Here is a 22,183-nt window from a genome sequence, read left to right as displayed (position 1 = left end):
TTTCGGTGCCTCTACTATTAGGAACAGAAAGTAGTTCTGGAGGTGCTAGGTGTGGGTGCATGTTTACTCCGAGTTCCAATGCTCTGCGTGCAACTGAATTTACCTTGTAGAAACACTAATGATTATATGACTTGTTCCAGACACAGTTAGACCTCTTTTTTTTAATTAGAAAAAATGCAGGGAATTGTAAATACAGGCAAGCTAGCTGAGCTGTTGTTCAATAGATACCAGAAAGCTTTGTGTTGAAGAAAGAGCTTTCAATCCCTTTATTATATCTCTGATAACCAGTCTTCAGCATTTGCATATATTTGTGAGTCCAGAAGTGCATCTTCTGTTTTCAACTTTGAAAAAAGCACAGTAGAAACTCACCAGTAAGTCAGATGAAAACATTCTGCAGCCTACAACAGTTTCTGTGCTACATGGCCTTTTAGCTGCCCGAAGAACAATTGAGGAGTGTGGGAATTGCTTTAGAGAAATCAAAAATTGCTTTGAGATTTACTCAACAGTTTCTAATTTTGGATGAAATATGTGATTATGGAAGCACATAATAAGCATTCTCTCCTACACTCACAAAGAGTCTTTCAAATATTTTCAAATAATTCTCTATGAAGAATACTCGGATTCTGTGGCATTGTATCAGCCCAGTCACATGCTTCAGCCAGGTTCCATAACAGGTTGCTAATGGAGAGCTTTTTCCTTCTAAACAAATTAGCAAACACAATCCCTACCTGTCCTGCAAGTAGCACTGTTCTTGTGACAACCGCTATCCAGTGGCGCTGGGTTTGTTTCCGGTATGACACCTTCCACCCTTCCTCAGGACACAGAAGGAGAATGAAGAGCACGGTCCGTCAGAAGCTACCTGCAAGCAGGTAGAACCTGCTTCTCATGTAGGTACTGCTGAAGAATTAGCAGAGGAGGCCTGACAGTAGCAGAGGGTGGGGACATTTGGCCAAGCTCCCACCCAGGCTTCCAGCGTGCTGACTGAATCAAGACCTCGTCTGTGTTAAGGCTCCAGTCCATAGTAAAGGACTTGGTGACAGAATAGAAAGAATATATATCAAAACACGGCAAAGATGAGAACATATTTTAAAATTTCTGAGCCATGGTAAACAAGGACTTTTCTTCCTTAGCTTAAGGAAGCAGCTAAAGAGTTTATAGCAGCTAAAGGGTTTATTGCATCTAACACTTTTAAAATCATGAACAAAACTATCGATCAGTTGGCAGTGCTCCTCAGCGTCCCTCATTAATCAAGAGGTAAAATAAAAGTACAGAATTAAGTAGAGAGATACAGAGCACTGCTTCATGCCTTTTATATGTAAAAAAAGGTATGCCCTGTAAAGGTAATATTTCCATTTTCTAAAAGCACGAGTGAATTTTCTCCTGCTCCTATCCCGATCCTTGTGGAGCATTTTTCAGTGACTATGAAATAAAAAAATGTGGTTGTTAAATACAGAATGTATGTTTTCCTGCAGTATTCCTCTTCCATATATAGATATCAAGATAGCTACAGATTACTTAATGACAGCCTTTTGGTCCAACGGACATGGGCAGTGAAGGAAACCAAGCGTTTCTCTTAATAAAATAGCTTTTAAGCATCCTCAAGGCCTCGTTAAAGTGATCTCTTTAGAAGTCATATTTAGTAAGCTAATTAGCGTGATCAGAGCGTGCATTCCTTCCTTGTGATTAACTTCATGGCACCAAAAGGAAAACTCTGGGTGAAAGTCTTACAGTGGCACTAAATACAGAGATTCTTATATTCCCTGTTGGAATGCATGACACACTGGCTGCAGTTTAAGGAACTGTTTAAAGTATTTTGAAAGCAGCAAGGACATAATTCAACTGAAGCTGTCACTTTTCCTCAACAGAAATACGCAGGGCATCCAACTTGGGCAAACATTTTGGAAAGTTACATTGCAATTCTTCTTGTTACACTTGGTGCTTTTTATGTAACAGAGATTTCTACTCGGAGTTTTGCTCAGTAAAACTGAGACTTCAGGTTTTTTATGAAAACATAAAAATTTGTAATATTTAATCTTCAATATTGTAATTATTTACTGTGAAGCAAAGATCAAGCATATGGAAGTGATAAGGATCACTCATCTCACTCTTTAAAATTTGGTATCTAAGAGATTAAGAATATTACGATACAAACCACAAGGAAGAGGTCTTACTGATGGCTTTTTTGATATTTAAAAACTGAAATACAAGTGATGTGGCATATTTCTGATGCACTTGCACTGAAGTTATTTGGCACAGTGGTGTTTTTATAACATTCACATGAACATTGCTCCATAGCAGTGTGCTCAGGGTGTCAAGACCAGTACTGATGCTCAAGCATGCTGTTTCCTGTAAACTGGTATCACTGTCTAATCTTGGTTAAGTCGACAGAACTATACATAAATTATTGGAAGACAATAACCTTTGGTGTTATTTTGATTGTAGTAAGACGGAAAACCATGTGTTATATTCCTTGGAGTTTGGGGCTGGAATAGGTGAATGGCATCATGTTGCTTAATACTGCATGCAGAGTTTGGGCGATGAGTTCTTCAGCAGAATTGCATAGCTTAAATATTCTGTTTTCTTGTGTGTCTGATGTGGTGTTCTGACTGTCTGCTCTCCTTAGTTTGCTTGAAGTGAAGTCTTGTTTCAGCTGTGATGAGATACACCAGCGTAGTGCCCACTAACACTCTGATTTCTATTTTATTGCTGGTTTATGTCCGTCTTTCAGTCTGTGTCCATTTGGAGGTCTCTCCATGTTTCCCCTTGTCTGATGGCGACTAAACTGGTCAAGGGGCTGGAAAATAAAACTTATGAGGAGCGGCTGAGGGAGTTGGGGCTGTTTAGCCTGGAGAAGAGGAGGCTGAGGGGAGACCTGATTACAGCCTACAAATACTTGAGAAAAGATGGTGGGGAGGTGGGGGAAGGGCTCTTTACATTAGTGTTGGGTGATAGAACAAGAGGAAATGGGTATAAGCTTAATCAGGGGAGATTCAGGTTGGATGTTAGGAAGTATTTCTTCTCTGAAAGGGTTGTCAGCCACTGGAATAGGCTGCCCAGGGAGGTGGTTGAGTCCCCATCCCTGGATGTGTTTAAGAATAGGGTGGATGATCTACTTAGCGATATGGTTTAATGGGGATTAGGGATGGTTGGACTCGATGACCTCTAAGGTCTTTTCCAACCTAGAAATCTATGAAATCTATGAAATCTATGAAACTACTCGAGAAATGACTTCTCATTGAAGACATACCAATGTATTTCTTTAGATTAAACTCTTTACTAATTTTGAGCCACCAGGTTCATGTGAAAATGAGTGGGATTTGGTAATTGAAATAGCTTTAAAAGTATCATTCCTTGGAAAATTATTATTCCAGCCTTGAAAACAATGCTGAAACAGACTGTTAATGAGCTTACTCTTCAACGTTTGCCTAAACGTTTGCTCAGTTATAGAGGCTGCAGCCATTTATTAAATTTAGCCTTTACTAATACAGCTAAAATGAACATGTGGAGAGGTTTAAGGGCAGTTTTGTCAACCTGAACCTTAAGATCAAAAGCCAAAAAGGCTGGAGCAAGCACTGGTGGGAACAATGGACAAAGAAAAATGTCGACAAATAAACCAGGGATCGTTTACGTGAGATCATTTGCTTGATCTTGAGGCTACAGCAGAGAGGACAGTGTAGCAGGTGTTTCAGTGCCATCTTGAGAGGATCAGGGTTCCAAACGTAGTCACTGGGAGTCATACCTGAAATAAAATAAAAATAACTTTCATTCCATTCATTTTTTCTCACCTAATGAACAATAATGCTATTAAAAGACATCATAGGTTCCTCTGTTTCTTTAAAGTCATTTTAGAGCTCTTGTTTTCCTGTTATAAGAGCTGACTCCTGACTGCACAGTCCTGGTCAGGTCAGTAGGAGTCCTTGTTTTAAGGAGCAGCCGTGTCTGCAGGACATGATCCATACGCTAATTCAGAAGCTTTGTCATTGCTTTTTTGTTTAGACTGGCAGACAGGGGAAGTACAATTTTGCAGTCTGGGCCATGGCGAAATGTGATAAGCCAGTCTTCCATGGCAGTGTGGGGGACAAACCACTTGAGAAAAGTGTTGGCTGGAGGTAGAGCCATATGCCTTTTTCCAAATAAATAACAGAAATATGTAAAGTGCAGTCTCCACCTTCACTTCTCGCTGTGGATCATTGACTTGAGAGTGTTTTCTTGTGCCTTGTTCCCAATGGGTGCACCTACTGGGGACACCTACACTCAAGTTAGCGGAGACTGCATTGCCTTGCTGTAAAAATGCTGTCAAAGGCACACACTGATTTATTGATTGGCAGCTTTAAGGCAAGATATTACTTGGTTTGCAGCTTCGCCTGTGCCCATGCTGCCTTCTGACAAGGTACTGTCACCTGAAGACTGTTGGAATTCACACCGCCCTGCGTCAGGACATAAAATATAGCATGGGTCTCACGATTCCATCCATGCAAATATAAGGAAGAAACACTGATCTAGGGCCATAATGCCAAAGTTATGTGGAACAGACTGAACTGAAACAAGTTAAGAATTTTTTTTGGTTTTAAAATAAAAATAAGAATGTGCTGTATAATGTAATCATACATTATAAAAAGATTAGCTTTCTAAAATTAGAAGAAGATTCTGGTCAAGCAACGGACTAATGATGCTTAATTTGCAAAATAATTTTAATTATTAACTACTTAAAAGGACTAAATTGCATTGTTTTCAGCAAAAAATTATTGTTGATATATTTGGCATTATGGCACTATAATACTAAAAACAAAATTGTAATGAAAATACAGATTTCCATCCAGACTCCTGGTCACTGTGCATTTTCTGATTGTGGTCATGAACATCTCTTCAAAGGACTAGTATTCTTGATTAAAGACCGTCGTTTAGGTGTTAAAGATGACAAATTAAAAAATCCCCAACCACCGGATTAGATTAAATCTGGAATCAGAAGGATTGTCCCAATGGTTTTCGGAACTTCAGTTGTTTAATTTCTCATTGAAAATACAGAGCTCTTTGTGAATTTTAGCAGAGAATGCTACTTCATGGCACGCTGTAATTATAGATCACTGTCTCTGAGGTTTCTCCTACAGAGAAGGGGAGAATGCGCTCACACGTTGCATCCTTACTACTGCATTCCTTGGAGGCTTCCATATGTTTACCTTTATCCGACTTCAGATTTTGTGCCTTTGTGGTTGCTGGCAAGAGCAACTGAATTCTTTCATGCTTTTTGCTTGAATAAGGAATGTGAAGCCACATACATAATAACTCTGGAACACAACAGGATGAAGCACAAATAATCCCTGATGAGATGCATATCTTGAACAGAAATGAGGAATGCTTTGCAGTTTTTTATTTGGACCGTTACACTGAAAAATGCCAAAAGGGGGCAATCTTACCCTCTGCCTGGAAGGCCATAAATATAATTCAACTGAGCAAACACAGCACACTACTTTCTAAGTTCTCCTCTACCTTGGAAAACTGAAGGTTAGTGCAATGATAAAAACAACTTTCAGGGGGTTGTTTTTGTTTTTGAAAATTAAATTTTAAAAGTGTTACTGGATTTTTAAATTTTATTAACTGCAATAGTATGAATATATGTGGTCATTCCCAGAGTGTGATGGTTAGAATTATCCAAGCCCTTACTTATAGAGAACAATCAAGTTGTTGAGAGAGAGAAACATAAAATATAGCAAATTATAAATTGCTCTCGGACACAAATCAAACACATTTATTATGGAGATTTAGGGAAAAATATCATCTCAAACTCATCTTCTTTTTCCATCTGATTGCCACTTATGAATTTAAGAAAAAAGCTGCGTACTCTCTTGGAGAAATGTAATGATAGCCAAAATAGTGCAAGCTGGTTTTTATGGTTTCTTATCTTTTTGTAGTGTAAGTAGGAGAAATAACCTGGAGCCTTTCGGGAACAAAAACAACCTTCAGGAAATGTGCTTGCCATTCATTTGTAGTAACTTTTTAATTGTGCATAGTATTTTCTATAAGAAGTATGTGTATTTTCTTTCTGTTTGCTTTCTAAATAATGTGGTGTTGGCCCGTATTTTGTAATTTGATGGCGACAATAATTTAACTGTTAGAAAAGATAATATTTCATGTATATGATGCATATACATCTGCTAGCTGCCAAAAAGTGGTGCTTCTGTAGGTATTAGAGAGCCAATATCAAGCCAATATCCTTTGGTGGAATCAAACGGATGTTCAAAAGGAAGGCTGCAAGGAACTGATGAGAAGCATTCTTGCTCTTGGTGTGCATCACAGGATCACACCCTTTCAGTTTTCTCCAGGTACCAACTTTCTGAGTATCCTGTCTTACTCTAAGGGTGAATGTCTGCTACATGTTCATAATTCTGACATCTGACTGGCAACTCTCTGCCTCGGAAATCAGGGGGTGTCTTGCTGACACCCCTTACCTCAGCTGAAGCAGACCCAGCACGCTGAGGTGAAAGATCTTTAGACATGAGGTTTGTTACAGGGCAGAGAGCTCTGCTGGGGGGAAGGAAATGGAGAGAGACAACCAAGAGGTGTATTCTGATCTTGACTTTATCTTAAATTTCATTAGAGAGCATTTCTAATGTTTTAAAGATTTTTAAAGTTTTGAGAGACTTCCGAATGCTGATATTTATGAGCTGAAACACGATGGTTCATTAATTTCTCTTTCTACTTGCAGTTCATCCCAGTAACACTGGGACTGCGTATCTTCCCATGATAAGGCCAAATCCTATAATTAGTCATTACTACGTGGAGTCTGGTTAAAGCTGATAGATCGTTTGTAGTTAAAAGAGTTGCAGCTTGTGACGTTCGGAAGCTGGAGCTCTAGTGCAGACAGTGTGAATAAAGGGGCCCAGATTGTCAACCTGCGTGTGCTGCAGTGGCTCTGACCCTGATTCACAGCCAGCGCCACGGCTGGTACAGTCACAGTTCCACACAGCGTCATGGTTAAAAATGTTTTCATAAAATGTAAATGAGGCAAAAATAAATTATAGCACCACTTTATTTTTATTGTGATAAGCAGTATTCATAATAAATTAACATGTTTTTTTTTTCGCCTTGCTTCACATTCATATGATGTAGGCTATTTTAAACCCAGCTACATTTTTTTCCCCTCTGGAGAAGATGACCATACCAATTGCCTCACTATCTGTTTACATTCTGGAAAGGGTCATTTGGGATTTTGTCTTTCTGAAATAAACGTTTGCTTATGTTTTTTTTTTATTGTCACATCCATGGCATTTTTAAAGTAAATAGGAGTACAAGGTTTATATTATTTTAAATGTATATTGTATTTGTCTTCCCAACACTGTGGTTTTTAGTACTGTGAATAACGTAGTATGGAGCCAGCCTATTAAACAGCCTGTTTTTGTAAGGAAACTGTTAGTCCACCTACAATATTCTATTGCTTACTGTGTTCTTCCAATATGCTTAGCATTCCACAACCTAAATGATCATTTGTTGAACAAATTCATGCTTTTATTAGTCAAAATACAGAGAAAACAGAGCCCCCCTGTTTCGAGATATTTGCTAATGCACGGTTAATTATCACATATAGCTTACTATAATTCATTTTACAGGGAGACCTCCTGCAGGTAACATACTAGCAGTTTATGAAGCAAAATAACCTCACTATAGATTAGAACTGTTTCACTACTGGTCAGACAGTTGCTGCTTCTAGGCCTTCTCACTTCACATTGCTAATTTGAACAAGGCTTTATTTTTATATTTGTCAGCAGCAAGACTGTAGCATGGTTGTTAAACCTCTCCCAGGCCTAATTAGAGTAGCAATGCTAGCATTCATAATGAATCTCGTGTCCTGGGTTGGAGGAGGTAGCCGTGGTGCTACGGTAGCTTCCTGGCAGACAGTTGCTGGCAGGTTTAAGGTAGCTTGTGGCTTGCAATATTAAGTGACTGTTGAAATTCATTGACTCCACTGCGGCTTATGTGTCTAGATGACAACAAGTTTACACGGTTCTTTTATAGTTACAGCAAATGGGCCCATTTAAATATTTATTAGGTGATTATGGTGATGTGAAATGGAAAAAAATTGCAAAGTACAGTATTGCATGTATAACTGTTTTAACTGTTTGTACAAAATAGGCCTGTGGTATCATTTGAAATTACAGCATCTTTTTTTCCTCATAAATATTTATAGTGTATCAGTAGCTAGGAATGCTAATTTATTTGCATTTTGTTTCTTATTTAATTTGACAGCCATTTGGGTAGCCATTAAAGTCACTCACTCTGATTTGAATGAAGGATATTTCAATCAGCAGCTGAGTGGCATTTTGATTGGAGTGGGTGAAGTTCAACTTCAGGAGTCCTTTTTGCCTTTATGAACACAGAAAGGAGTATTACCTGTGTGTGCTTGATGACAGGAGCACCCACAGAAAGCCTACTTCTGTGAAACTTTTACATTTGAGGAATTTGTCATACTTGTTGGATGAAATGTGGTCAACTTGTTTTATTTTGTTCTTCATCTGGCTTAATCAAAGTGAACATAACACGAATCTAGATATAAATTTTTGCAAAAATTAACCAAGAATTGCTGTGAAATATGAATATGACTTGGATGATAGAACAAACCATCTCAGTTATATAGATAAAAGGATTAAATGCATGCAGGAGAAAAAGAAATTCAATTCATTGACAGCTTTGGAGCTGCTGTTTACTTTTTCATAGCAACAGAAGAGATGGAAGTGAATCAATCTCACTCAAGGGCATGAGAAAACACGATAATGATATCCAGAGGTGTCAGAGCAAATATGTACGTTGGAAATGCTCTCAGTGATAGCACAGAAAATAGGTATAGTGAAGACAAATCAAGCGCAGTACAGTAAATTTAAATATACATGTCTATATCTATATATAAACTTAAACATAGTATGAGACTTGCTCTTTATAGAGAGAATAATGAAATATGCTACAGCAGCTTCACTCATGATGTTATCACTGAACTTTGCTATTGTTTAGAAATTTAAATTTCTGCAAATGGATGGCATAACTTTCTAAATCTGTATTTTGTATAGAACAGACATTAACAGCAGAGATAGCAACTCTGAAGTCAGCTCTTGTCAGGGGAAGTGTAAGATGCACATCATTGCCCAGTAGAGGCAGGGAATCCTAGCTGAAGTAATTTAACTATGTTTTGAGATGTTGACCAACATGTGTCCACAAGTCTAATTTGTGCTTTTCTAGTTCTGTGCGAATACTTTCTTTGATAGATTCCCATCAATTTCAGCAGGCTTGGAATACATCCTATTTTCTTGTATTGAAAATTAAATTGGAAATTAATTTAATTTAATTGATCCTACTCTCTTTGGGTGTTGCACTTGTTTGCATTCCTTTGTTCCTCTTTAGTGCTTTTCCTTCTTCTGTTCTGCCAGTGTCCCACTCTTGCTCTTAAAAAAAATCTGAAGTTATTCTGTTTCTTTTGCAAGGGATTGACATGAATATTTTTGAAACTTATAGTTGGAAGGAGCAGAATTAAGAATTCAGAATAGAAAACAATGAACGTAGTTGAGATTTAGAAGACTTCCATGATTCATATAAATATACTGAGATTTCTAGAGACCAGCAGTGAGAGGGAAATAACATCATTATCAGAGCAAATTTTACCTGAAGAAAGTACTTACATAGCCCAGAAATACTGACACCAACCTGAAATGGAGATGGAGAAGTTTCACACTTTTGAAAACAAGATGAGTTACTTTTCCATACAGGCTAAGAAATTTCCAGGAAGTAAAATGGAGACATGAAACTGAATTAACTCTGCTTTGCCAAGCTACTGGAATGTCCACAGGCTTCCTTAAGACTTGCTGTAATATGTCTAGGATTGGGATTTAGTCTCTGTATAGAGCACAAGATTGGTTGATATTTTGGACTCCAGTAGTACTTATTTCATTATCAGTAGGAAAAGGCAAGACAGCAATTCTCTAGGGATACATTTAATGCTGGCTTTAGCTCCAGTTTGGTGCCCTTGCTCAAAATTGAGAGAGCTAGTGACTGAGGGGTATTACTACAGTACAAGTAGTAAGAATTACATATTAGTGCTCAGTAGAGAATGGCTTCTTTACTGCTGTGAGAATCTAAAAGCTTAGGTAATTAATTACTGCATTAATATACTGTCTGTATGGTTATATGGCTGTTTACCCTCAGGCTTAAGAAATCTGTACGTTATCTCTGCACTAATTTTGAGTGAAGTCCTACTAATGCACAAGTGGTAAGTGAAACCTGCAACTCAGAGTGACCATCAGCGTGAAGTCAGGACACTGAAAATGGCTGTGCTCTTGTGCATGCACAACAACCCTCCGTCTTTAGGGCTGTCAATCGAACTCTTGTCACAAGCACTAAATTCATTTAAAAGAAGACGAAGGGGGAAAACAGAACATTCTTTAGCTTTTTCAGTCTAGAATTTCTGTCCTACTATTTGCTCAGATTTTCCAGTGAGATCACTTCCTGAATGGGGCATAATATGAGTAAGTGTTCTGAGAGGCAGGTTCAAGAGCTAAGCATGCAGAAATGGTCCAGTTTTGCTGTATCCCATCAGTGACAAAGATGAATTTCATTCAAGTTTTCCAACAAGCTCAGAAATGTCACATGTGCAGCTTGAATAAGATGAGCCTTTACCGTATCTTACGTGGTAAGTTTCATTAAATGTTAAACTCTAACAACACTATTTAGGTTTTTAAAGCACCTTAATGTACATATCCACCTTGTGATTTCAGGAGAACAATTTGATCTGAACAGAAAAATGTCAGAATTTCATTCTAAAAGTACCTGCCAAATTACATGGGTTTACCTCCTTATAAAGTGCTATTGCAAAATATCTAAAGTAGTATGGTTATCATCAGTTATTTTAATGGAAAATTTGTGTCCTAATTAAAGATCAGGATTCTGTTCAAACACAGTGCAAAAGGTGTTAACTTCCCTCATAAACATTTCAATGCAAGCCTACTTGGAAGAAGAAAAGTATGATAAAATATGAATTTAAAGTTAACTGGTGGTTTATCCAAGGGCTCATATAGTTGTTTTTGCTGGTCGTGGTTCCTAAGAACGAACACAGAAAGAATGGGTTTCTTACTTCCATCCATCACGGTTTGTGGCTGATTTCCTAAGTGAGATGCCCCTCTCACTTTTACTTCGTTGAGTGTCTGGAACTGGTTAGGCAGCATATTAAAACTGTCCTAAATGCAGGTGGAGTGCAAAAAGACATTTCCCGAATATAGTAGAAGCATAAAATTAGTTATACAAAAGTTTACGAAGACCAACTATAAGAAGCAGAACAGAACTGGTCAAAGTAAGCTGCTGTGTTCTGTGCAGGCTATTGAACTCCAGAGAAGTAGCTAGGAACATCCCCGGAATTTTGCTAGCTTCAGACGTGTTTTTCTTCCTGATTATTAAGCATTGGTAAGCACTACATCAACTATCCTTTTCACTAGTTAAAGTGGCATCCAGGTGTTATTTCCAATTTCTGCAGTACCTGCACCATTCTGGACTCAAAGCTTCTTTAATAAAGCCAGCATTGCTCCTCTTGTCTGGCTCTCCCCAGTTTTCAGAACCCTTGTTCAACACATAGCTGGGTTTTATTGAAATGATCTGATATTTTGCTACTGATACACTACTCTTGTCTGCTGATTACATCTGAATTTTTGAAGTAGGACCCATGAAATATTCACACACAAACATGAGATTGAACTGAAAAAATTCCCTATGTGCTTGAAAGCAGAGCTGAGTGTTTTGGCTCAGGGAGGCCAGGTCACAGGCATGATTTTTTCTGCTAGCTCACGCACAGAGGCTTTCTCATGTTCAACTTGCTACCTTGGAGAAATGGCAAAATAAACATAGATTTGCAAAAGGCCATGCTGGAATAATTGTTCGGTGTCCATAATGATTCACAGATATCTGAAGCAAGATTTGTAGAGGAGACAGTATCTTTTGTTAGCTCAAATTATATTTCAGATAAAGGGGTAAACAACGGGAAGAAAACTGTGCAGAAGACCATATGGACACACCAGACCCTTCAGCTCCTGATTTGGGGGAATAATAAAGGAGAGAGGGAATCAGCAGATTTAATTAAGCAAATACAATAATTAAAAAGAGTGTTGGAACACATTGGCTAAATTAAGCTTGCATATACACTTTTTTCTTAAAGAATCTGTGAAATCAAGTATTTGAAGTGTTTGTGGGTATGTTGTATGCACATTCAATACATAATTGACTGTTCACTCAGTGCTATAACCTTCTCTACCTGTTTTGTGCCATAACTTTGTGACATTTTACTCAAGATAATGTTAAATACTTTATTTTCAAGAGATTTCTACAGTTTAGTATTTGAATTTAATGTATTTTATACATTTGTCAGAACTGTTATAGATCTATTATTACAATCCTTATGTATTAATTCTAATAACGCTGCAAGGTGGGGAGGTACTAGCTTTCCTACTGAACTAATACAGAAAATTAAATTGAGTTCTTGTTCCAGAGATGGATATTAAAATCCATCTCCGGATACAAACAAGTTCTCTCACCACCGAGTCCCTCTTCTGCTGACACTCGAGGTTGTGATCCATTTAGATGGAAGACAATGAGGGGCAGGGGGACTGCAAAAAAACATGCAAGCATGAGAGAACAGCACTCGCTGCAGTATGGCAAAATAAATCTTTTTACAATGTCAGGACAAATAATTTTAGACAATCAGTAGTACAATAAACCATATTCTATCTCTGTGCATGACACTGGGAAATAGAAATCCATTTTCAGTTGAATGAAAAATAGGAGGTCCAAGAGTCAAGATCTTAGCACTAGGACAAATTGGAAACTTTCCAGTGGAACATTTTTCTCTCAGCTAATGCCGGTTCACCAAAACCTAACACGTTGCATGAAACTGTCTATTCCAATGAAATTTTTGATGGAAATGTGCTTGGTTTCCTGCCAATTCACCCGCTTTTCCCAGCTTTCAGCTCCCCGGCATCTCACGTGGAATGGTGCCAGAAAGTCAAGTTTCTTCACGTTTTTCGCCTGTTTGGCAGACTGCCACAAAGGATGGGAGTCTGGGCTCTCGAAAGTGGACAAGAAACCTTACAAATGCACATACAACCATACACACACTCTCACAGGTCATTTAAATCCATGTCAGTTCATTCAAAGCAAAGTTTTTTTTACATAGAGGGTCTTTTAAATACCACCCTCCTATGGAAAATTTCTCATGTCGGAATTTTAATTCCAAGTTGCAACTGAAAAAAAATTGGGGAATATGAACAATTTTCTTTGTAAGGAAAACACTGTTTCCTGTGCAACTGCATGTTGCACTATTGTCATTGAGGCTTTCAGCAGCTCCATCTGTTTCTCTTTTTCATTGCATAACAAGACCTGTATCTGTAACAAGTCAGGTGTTTACACACTTAACCTTAACAAAACAAGATGGTATTTTTAGAGTTTTATAAATATTGCTTTTAAAAATTCCTTTTGAGCCACCTTAAATAAGGCAGGCAATCTTCTTGGTCACTAAGTTTTAGTCTGTGTACTGAGAGGGTAGAGAGTTTCAATGTTTTTGACTGAATAATAAACAGAAAATAGGCATACATGCCGAAATTCTTACTGAGAGGTCCCTGAAGCAGGAGCACTGTGATGTACTTTTCCATAGCCTCACTTCATGCACTGCAAGCTGCTCAGTCGCTTGTTGTATGTAAGTAAATAAATAAACTTCAATCACACTGTGTTGGGTAATTTCTGACTGGGGGGACGTGTTCACAGCTGAGACAAAAAGCAGTTGATTCAAGTAGCCATTAATAAATTCCTTTTCTGATTATTCTTAATACCTTGCATTAGCGTAACAAAGTCAGACTCTTTAGGAGATCAGTACTTGAAGCAGTTAATTTTTCAATTGAGCTTTTGAGAAGCTGGGGTTTATAGTAATAGATAAAGTTCTTTCTATTTCATCGAAGGAAGTTCCTGAGTAGAATTCCACTTCTGTGTGAATTGGCGTTGTGGTCATGAAGTCTGAGCCTCACTGCCAGTCTGTCAAAAAAAATTCCTTTTGGAATAACAGAAAAATGTTAAATGTCATGTATAAGATGCTAAAATTTCTATTAAGCAGAGAAAATATCTTTGTCAAAATAAGGAAAAAAACATTATTTGTTGGGCTTTTTTTTTTGTGGGCGACATTGTGCAGTAGAGCAGGAGGCTGCATTGTTGCTGTCCCTGGCTCTTTCATAAAATTGTAACACAATCTGAAATTGCTCCCAATGTCTTTTTATTCTGAAGTGATATAATGGGAATGATCAGCAAAATGCTCCTGTATTAACGATAGCATTATGCACACAAATATTTGTAAAGACTTAGATAAAATGCAGTGTTAGACCCACTAACCATTAATTTTGGGTGTTGAAGATTTTTACAGTGCTGAGAGTTAATGTCCTAAATGTACATGTTTCTGCTTTGGTCACTGTAATAGTGCTGAAGAAGTTCCATGTGTTGCAAGCAGCAGAAGAAAATGGGTATGTACATTTACTGGCAGAAACTTTAGTTCATTCCCAAAAGCTGCTGGCTCCCTTACTGTGGCTGCACAGAATCCCAAGATCCTTTGCTTGCATTAACCTTGACATCAGTCTATCAATGAGGAGGAGAAAATGGGATGTGCGCGCGCACACACACACACACACACACACACACACAGTAGGATTGAGCAATTCATATTAATCCTCTGAAAGGAAATTTTAAGATTAATAAAATCACAAACTTCTAAATTGGTTTCACATTAATTGTTCCTTGCTAAAAATGATGCAACAGAAACTTCTGTGTTAACAGTTGCTTTGTAACGTCCATAAATTGAACTCTCAGTTGCCCTCTCTAATCTCCTCATCTTTTTGCAAAGGAGAGCAGAAGGGCCTCTCTGCAAAGCAATCTTGACTGCTTGATTTGACTCATTGGGGCGAGAGGAAAAAGGGAAGGGAGGTGCAACACGTATCATGCTGCAAATACAATTCAACATGTGCAATGAAGTGACAGTGAATTCTTCAGGCCTTTATGTCAAAGAATCAGTGCTGGACTGTGGTGTGTAAGCAAAGACGTCTCGTACTGTTATCTGACTGGTGTTCTCTAAGAGCAACAGTCTGACTGAGGGGAAAAAAATCAGCTCAACTCTTATGAAAATAGAAGAACACTGGCACTGACTTTCCTCACCAACTACCTTGTATAAAGTAAAGCTCAGATCTTTACCACAAGACTGAACTAGTTCTGACCTCTCTCCACTGTTGCAGGCGCTCACAGCTGCTCTCTGGTGGAATGAGAAAAATCTGATTTCCATACAAAAGTGCATCATCTAAGATTTTCAACTTTTGTCTGTTCACCCAAACATAATGTAACATATTTGTTTGTTCTTTGGATGTTTTAAGGCACTCAGATAAGTCTGTGCTTGAGAATTTGGATCTGGATCCAAGTCTTTGAGCATTTCTACCCCATAATATGAAGGTACTGAAAAAAGTAATTCCACAGAAAAAAAATTGCACTCACAGTATTTTGGGATGCTGGTTTTGGTGTCACCTGAAACAAAGAGTGGGATATGATTGCTTGTGCAATGCACGTTGTGCTTTACATTTTCATAAGGAGGCTGATCTTTTTAATGCCTTCAAACAGAGAGTTTGAAGTTAGACTCAAGGTGTTTCTCTTCCCAATGTACTAACCTTTACGGCAATTTCTGTCAGCTCTTCATGTTGTAGGACCTCAGTCTTACAGTGAAATAATCCTTGTGCACAAGTGCACATCCTGGTATATTCCTTAAACCCAGGGACAAAGACAAGAAGCAGGGATTCTTAACTCCGTATGCTGAATTGTACTGAGACCGATAGGCCCGTATAGAATGTAGATTCTCAAATGTTTGGGGGTTCGGGAATGCACCAGTGCAGTGCTGGGCCTGGGGGATGAGAGCCTGCAGGGGAGAGCAGCCAGAGAGAACAGAGCTAAAGATTCGGGCTTAGATTTTTATAAAAGCCTATGGAAGGCATCTCTCTTCAATAATCTGTCACAAATACCTATTAAACACGTATATTTCTTGTTATCGATCTCTCTCCATTTACTGTACTAAACTGCATCTGATGTCTTAATCTGTCTTTCTGTAATCAGGTACCTTGATCCCAAAAACTAATAATACAATAACTAAATTAAACTGTGTGCAGTGGTCTATTGTCCCATCAGATGGCACAGATGAGTTCTGCAGTCTCCTTGGAGTCGCACAAATCCACTATTAATAGCTGGTTTTAATGCAAGAATTCCTAGGTGGTTCAGTTTTTCTTTGCTCATAAGATATTCTGGAGGTTTGGGTTTTTTTCCTTCCTGAAATTGTTGTGCTGTTTTCGGTACTTAAGAGACAGACTCCAAACGAAGCAGCCATTCCTAACCTATGCAGACAAAGGGAGTGGTTCCCTTAGCAACAGGAACCATGTGGAGGTTCTCAGAGAGCTCTCTTTTCCCCCTACTCGTGTTTTCTTTTAACTCAACATTTTGCACAGCATCTTGCATGGAGACTCCGACAGCTGGGCTGGAGGCAAACGGTTCTTCCGGCTCTAGCTAACCAGTGCTCGAAAGGCAATTGTTCTACGCTCATCAGACAGAAAAAATGATAATAATGGGTAAGTGAACTGGCACACAATCAGAGTTCACGCTGAGGAGGGGGAAAGTTTACTGGCTGGTGACCAGAAGTGTCCAGCACTTCCCAGTAGGCATGTATGTTTGAAACAGGGGTACTAATGTGATGCTTACCTTGTTTACTGGTAGGATTGTATGTCTGCATTTAGTGTTTCAGGGTTTGGAAACGTAAGCACAACTGAGTTCTAGTCCTTGGTATGCTACTGACTTCCTTTATAGCCCTGAATGTCTCACCTCGCCTTTCTGTTTTCCTTCCCCATCCACTAAATGGAGAAGATATGCCATGAGGATCTTGAAAGGACTGTAAAGTACTGTAGAAATATACCATATTGCTTGGCAAAATTATATTTGCTTTTGAAGTTAATGATAAGGTGTGCAGAATATGAGATAAAGTATTGCTCTTTTATTGCAGTTTTAACTCAATTAACTTTTCTGCAGGTAGATCTAGTTGCTTTTCTTCATGGTACCGAAGAGGAGATAACGTACATGTAGTTTTGTACATACATGTGCACATGCATAAAAATTTGTGTATGCTGGTGTATAAATAACAGAAATAGAGCAGTTTATTTCCCTCAGAATAGCTATGGCATTAGTAAAATAGTAGCTGTGTTTCAGTGAGAGCCAGCATACTATAACGTAATGGAATTTAATCTTTGTATGTGCTGAAATAAATACTTGTTCTGCTCTCCCTAAAGTGTTATGTATTACCAGAGCTCTTGCCAGTCTCAGTTGGAAAAGCCTAATGCATAAACTCTGTAAGTTTGTAGTCATTTTACCTAAATAGAGATATCTGAATAAATCCAATTTCAAGTCAGTTATTTTGTGGGGGACTTGCATAAGGGATGAATTTGTCTCTCAGTTCTTCCTAATTTAATGTACAAAGTTCCTCTGGTCACAATTTTTCATCACATTTGAATTAAAATTTAGGCATTTGAGTTCATATTTTGACAAATAGTGCTGCATACTGATCATTTGGATGCAGGCTTCCTTGTATTCCACACTTACAGATGAGTCTCATCATGTCGCAGTGAATGCGTTTGCCACTACAGGCAACTTAGTTGCTCTTATTTCAAATGTAATTACTGCAGAAAAAACTGTCATTGGTAACTACACGCGCAGAGCAGCTGCAGAAGTATCGTGCATCAGCTGTCCACAGTCCTGTCAATACAGTGCTGTCGTTATTCTTCCTGTTCCTTGTGCGATGCTAACCTTCTACACATCACTTGCTGTGTGCTTGTACAGCACCCAGCACCACTGAGCTTCTCCTACGTGACCACAGGTTCAAACAGCCATAATACTCCCTTTTGCATGGGCATTGACAGGTTGTCTCTTGGCTCCAATTTAAATTCAGAAAAATTGCCATGTTTGCACCTTTGTGAGCAATGTTAGCTTTTGTGCCTGAATGAAAGCAGCAAGGTAGTGCCAATGAAATGAATTGTTCTCCTTCTCTCTCTGTGGTTGTATTTCCCTCCTTTTATGCTTTACTTCAAACAGTACTACTGCATGAGTGAATGATACCTGCTAAGATGCAGGATTAAAAAATTAACCATTCAGTAGGCAGTGTTTGAGTTCCAAATTACAATTCGATAGCGTATTTCGTAATATGCGAAGAGAATGCCAGTTTTAGGGGTTTTTTTTAGCACAGATTTTAAGTAGTTGCAGATTGATCCTCTTGATTACTCCCCTCATCCCCATTTGTTGTCTAGTTCTACAGTTTTCCCTTGTTCATCATTTACCCTATCTTTTTGGGTAGAGATCATTTTCATTCAGATGAGCAAAAATGTCAGTCCTTTTGCCAGGCTTGCTCTTAGAGATGTTGTATAAATAAGCCACTGAGAGCACTTTGAGTTACTTCAGATTTAATAAGTTTGTACTGTTATTAGCAGTAAGACTGCACCTTTCATCCAAGGATTTGAAGCGCACTGCAAACGTAAATGAAGCCTCCCCAGAAATCTGGAGACAAGGAAGTAACACTAAGGGATCACTTAATCCAGAAACTAAGTAAATAAAAAGAATTCTAATAATCTGCAAAAGTTCTACATATCTTAGCATAGGAAGGAAAGATCTAATGTAGAAGCAGGGGATTAGACTGATGCCAACAACTATAGCAATTTCTTGATACTTCACATATAGGGCACATACATAGAGTAAGCTGAAACAGAAGAAAAAGTGGATGTTAGTCTTAAAGATTAAAGAAGAGAATGATGATTGACCTATAGGAAAACTTGTGAGAAGCTTATTTATGTAGCTTGCAGCCAAGAAGTTGTAGAAGTTTCATGGGTTTAGCAAGAAGGATAATCTCATGCAGATCAAATTTCTGGATGTTATAATTTTTCTACACTGTATGATTTTTCAAAACCAAGTAAAAGGCAAAGATTATAATGTAAGTAATTCTTTTTTCAATCTGATTTATTCATTAGAAGATCAGCAGGTATGACTCCTCCAAGATACCTCTAGCTAAAAAGCAAATCCTATATTAGCTTGTGCATGGATCATGGCTTTCTGTATCGTAGACCTGAAAAGAGGACTGGTGGGATAGTCTGGTGGGATACTGCTCCTGGCACCCTGTTAACAGTCACCTGATCCATTGCTAAAATACATTGCTATGGTATGAAAGTAGGCAGTGCGCATCCTCTTCTGTAAAGACTTTTCAGCATCTTTTGTGGGAAAAGCCAGAAAACCTAGGAATTGTGAATGGCTCTTATGCATCCGTTTCCAATCCTGGAACTGGTCTGGCATTTTCAGAGCGCCTTTAAGGATTTAAGAAGCCAGGACTAGTGACCATACACAGTCTGTAGCTGTCATTCAGCAAAGCAGCTGGAGTCTTTGTCCTTGTATCGTTTTAAGTCCTGACTCTGGATATGTCTACATGGCAAACTTTGTAACATAGCTAGAGAGATGCATGTGGATCAAATGTCAATTAGTCCATAGGACTAATGACCCAGCTACTTGCTTATATAGATGGAGACCCTAAAAGTAGACAAGGTGCCCTAAATCTTTCATTGCCCTGACATCCCACTTAGTCATGTGGTATCACTGAGCCAGATATGATTCTTACTGTAGCATATGCCAGTGTGCTCCTACTGACAAAGGTAACAGCAGCTGTAAAAACACTGTTCAGTATGAGCTTAAAGCTGATGTCTAAACTTGCCTTCCCCAGAAACATGTCAGAAATGCATATACAATGGCTCTGAGTTGAGGGTTAGTTTCTTGCCTTAAAGCAGATGGTGAGCTCAGAAAGAAATCTGAAGAAAAATCCTAAAACGGCCTTTTCTGCATCTTTTAAGCCTAATGTCTCCTTTTCCTTTTGCATCCTGGCAATGTTGAAATTAATGATCTTTGGATTTAAATTTCACATGGAGCCAAGCTGAGAAGATGTACCTGAATCCAAGCTCCTTCTAAATACAAAGTTGCTGCAGCTTTTGTTCAGAGCTAATCCTTGTGAGAATCGTACGGCAACGCTCAGCATGCTTGGTCTCCTGAAGATGTTCCTTTGAGGTCAGCAATTGTCTCAAGCAAATATTTGCCACTTCATAAATCTCTCTTGTGTAGGCTGGATTTTATATCCTCTCTTTTGGGCAGTGCAAGATTATACAATAGCTATCGTGCATCACCAGGGAGTAACAAATTCTTTTGGAAAAAGGAGACTAGATATTCAGACTGAAACACAATGTTTTTTTGTAGTCGAATTAAGTTTTAGATCAGTCAGATTGTCACTTGAAATAGATAGGAATTTCAGGTCCAACATTTTAATGACTAAAATAATATGTTGTGGAAGTTGACATTTGCAGTCAGTGCACTTTTGAAAAGCAAAGGAAAAAGTTTGAAATATTTCAGTGAACGTATGATTATAGTGCTCGGGGAAGTTTCTGTAATAATATTTTAAATTATGACTATTTCAAATATTATTATAATGAAGTGTATCAAGTGTGTTCAGAAGTTAATGTTAAGTTAGAATTGCCATTTAGCCATTTGTACCTCTTGAAAAGTATATATATCACTAGGCATTTTATATATGGAAAATTTGATGTATGGTCATTGCAAAAGGATATGGAAAAGAACTGACCATTTTTATTGGATTCTGTCTGGTGTGACAATACTTTTTGGCTCACAAGTGAAGGTAATCATTCAATTTTTATTTAATATATAGCCAGAAAGTTATTCTTTAAAAATAATCAACATAGGATTTTACTTTGTTTGAGTTGGAATTTAAACCAGATGATGGTTGTTAGGGACTTTTAAAAACTAAATGGGCTGATATATTATAAAATATCCCACATCTAATTAGTCAATGTTGATTATGTTAAAAGTGACCTCCACTGTATAATTCCTTCTGTATAACCTGATTGCTTTGCACTGTGGTACTGTGCCCAAAGAAACTCTGTGGCATCTCCACCGGGCAGCTGAATGTCTCTACGTTCTGTTCAAAGGGTTCTTCAGATTTCTAACACAACATCACGAGGCTTAGACCAATGCTGTCTGAACTTGACCCCTGTAGTCGGTTTGGGATTAAAAACAAATGCCATAATAGCTATATGTTCACTGCTTTCCAGGATACTCCTATATAAAGCACATTTTAGATCTCATTATCTGTGTCTATTTGGAGCTTTTAGGGCAGAAAGCGTGCAGCCTGAGTATCCACAGGGGTGAGGACAGAGCCTCAGCCACGACGTGTTTCAGCGCCACCAGGTTCAAGGGAACTGCCACAGTTCGTGTTAGCTAAAGAACGGCTCCTCGCAGCAGTGCACTAAAAATAACTCGATTTCAATTAGATAACACTAAGTGGCTGAGAGTTGCAGCATTTGATGTCTTATGGTGAGGCTTGTACTTTTACATGATGTCATGCTACAAGCGCAACATTTTAGGCATTTTTAAAACCCCTTCAGACGATAGGAAGATGAAGATTTGGAGAGCATACCAGATACTGAGCGATGGAAGAGGAAAAAAGGGTGAAGGGGAAGATTGGTCTAAGGAGTTGAAATTTCTTTCATTTTGTCCCTGCTTGTCTGCAGTTTGGTGATAACCCTTGCTCCAGACAGCTCCCATCCTGTCTTGTTATTGTCACTATTGAACAACAGTAATTCTTTGCTGTTTTCTATTTAAGGGAACAGAGCAGAATGGCAAAAAGGGTTTCTCCAAGTGGTATCTGCTGTTGTGTTCACATGCCCATTTATTTAAACCCACAGTATGCAACAGTGAAGCTGTGAAGGTGGCACGATTTACACTGCGCATTGCCAGTCCTCGCAGTATAATTATGGTGCCAGGTAGAATTATGTTTAGATTAATCATTCAGGAAACAAAGAAGGCATTGGGATAGAGAGAAGAGAGATGCTATAGGAAGATGGTAACATGAAAAGTAAAAATATTTTAGCTTATTACCTCCTAGTCTGCCTGGCCACCTGGTCACAGAATACAGTGTGCCTTTGCAGACAGAGGTGGCTAAGTAAGAGATAAATGTACATGGTTTTATAGAGTCTTCATATCTTGCAGCTAGACATTATTTTTAGATATT

Source organism: Tauraco erythrolophus, chromosome 20 (genome assembly GCF_009769465.1).
Source record: "Tauraco erythrolophus isolate bTauEry1 chromosome 20, bTauEry1.pri, whole genome shotgun sequence".
Classification (NCBI taxonomy): Eukaryota; Metazoa; Chordata; class Aves; order Musophagiformes; family Musophagidae; genus Tauraco; species Tauraco erythrolophus.
The sequence above is the reverse complement of the archived record's forward strand: the minus strand, read 5'-3'. Positions refer to the sequence as shown.